The sequence below is a fragment of the Arachis hypogaea genome, chromosome 15 (genome assembly GCF_003086295.3).
Source record: "Arachis hypogaea cultivar Tifrunner chromosome 15, arahy.Tifrunner.gnm2.J5K5, whole genome shotgun sequence".
NCBI classification, from domain to species: Eukaryota; Viridiplantae; Streptophyta; class Magnoliopsida; order Fabales; family Fabaceae; genus Arachis; species Arachis hypogaea.
In genome coordinates this window covers 62,947,395-62,948,931 of record NC_092050.1, presented here as the reverse complement: position 1 = coordinate 62,948,931, position 1,537 = coordinate 62,947,395, and the positions used below count along the sequence as shown (strand labels likewise).

Sequence of the window (1,537 nt, the reverse complement as noted above, 5' to 3'; positions counted from 1 at the left end):
GAAGATGCCTCTTGAGTACTGTTGGATGCAGCTTGCATTCCATTCAGACTCTGAGAAATCATATTGACTTGCTGAGTCAATATTTTATTCTGAGCCAATATGGCATTCAGAGTATCAATTTCAAGAACTCCCTTCTTCTGAGGCGTCCCATTACTCACAGGATTCCTCTCAGAAGTGTACATGAACTGGTTATTAGCAACCATGTCAATGAGTTCTTGAGCTTCTGCAGGCGTTTTCTTTATGTGAATGGATCGACCTACAGAAGTATCCAATGACATTTTAGCTAATTCAGACAGACCATCATAGAATATATCCAGGATGGTCCATTCTGAAAGCATGTCAGAAGGACACTTTTTGGTCAGTTGCTTGTATCTCTCCCAAGCTTCATAGAGGGATTCACCTTCTTTCTGTCTGAAGGTTTGAACATCCACTCTAAGCTTGCTCAGCTTTTGAGGAGGAAAGAACTTGGCTAAGAAAGCCTTGACCAGCTTATCCCAAGAGTTCAGGCTATCCTTAGGTTGAGAATCCAACCATATTCTAGCTCTGTCTCTCACAGCAAAAGGGAAAAGCATGAGCCTGTAGATTTCAGGATCTACTCCATTAGTCTTTACAGTATCACAGATCTGCAAGAATTCAGTTAAGAACTAAAAAGGATCTTCAGATGGAAGTCCATGGAACTTGCAGTTCTGCTGCATCAGAGAAACTAATTGAGGTTTCAGCTCAAAATTGTTTGCTCCAATGGTGGGGATGGAGATGCTTCTTCCATGTAAATTAGAATTAGGTGCAGTAAAGTCACCAAGCATCCTCCTTGCATTATTATTATTTTCGGCTGCCATCTCCTCTTCTTGTTCAAAAATTTCTGAAAGGTGCTTGCTGGATTGTTGTAATTTAGCTTCTCTTAGTTTCCTTTTCAGAGTCCTTTCAGGTTCTGGATCTGCTTCAACAAGAATGTTCTTGTCCTTGCTCCTGCTCATATGAAAAAGGAGGGAACAGAAAAATAATAATAGGGATCCTTTTTACCAGAATATAGAGGTTCCCTTGTTGTGAGTAGAAGAAGAAAAGAATGTAATGTAAAGAAAGGAAGACGAGAAAATTCGAACACAGATGGAAGAGGGGGTTCGAATTTGGGTGAGATGAAGTGTTAGTAGATGAATAAATAAATAGAAGGAGATGAGAGAGAGAGAGAATTTTCGAAAATTATTTTTGAAAAATGGTTAGTGATTTTCGAAAATTAAAAGAAGAAATAAATTAAAATTGAATTTTTGAAAAAGAGGGAGATATTTTCGAAAATTAGAGAGAGAGAGTTAGTTAGGTAGTTTTGAAAAAGATAAGAAACAAACAAAAGTTAGTTAGTTAGTTGAAACAAATTTGAAAATCAATTTTGAAAAGATAAGAAGATAAGAAGTTAGAAAAGATATTTTAAAATCAAATTTTTGAAAAAGATATGATTTTGAAAAAGATAAGATAAAAAGATATTTTTGAAAAGATATGATTGAAATTAGTTTTGAAAAAGATTTGAATTTTAAAATCACAATTA

At 35.4% G+C, this 1,537-nt stretch overlaps 1 non-coding gene across 1 annotated transcript; it reads left to right on the top strand.

Annotated features, from left to right (window-relative positions):
* The first annotated feature begins 332 nt into the window (after window positions 1-332).
* Window positions 333-440, top strand: LOC112752407 (small nucleolar RNA R71). The gene has a single exon (XR_003176846.1). It is a non-coding gene; the product is annotated as a small nucleolar RNA R71 (small nucleolar RNA).
* Window positions 441-1,537: the final 1,097 nt, after the last annotated feature.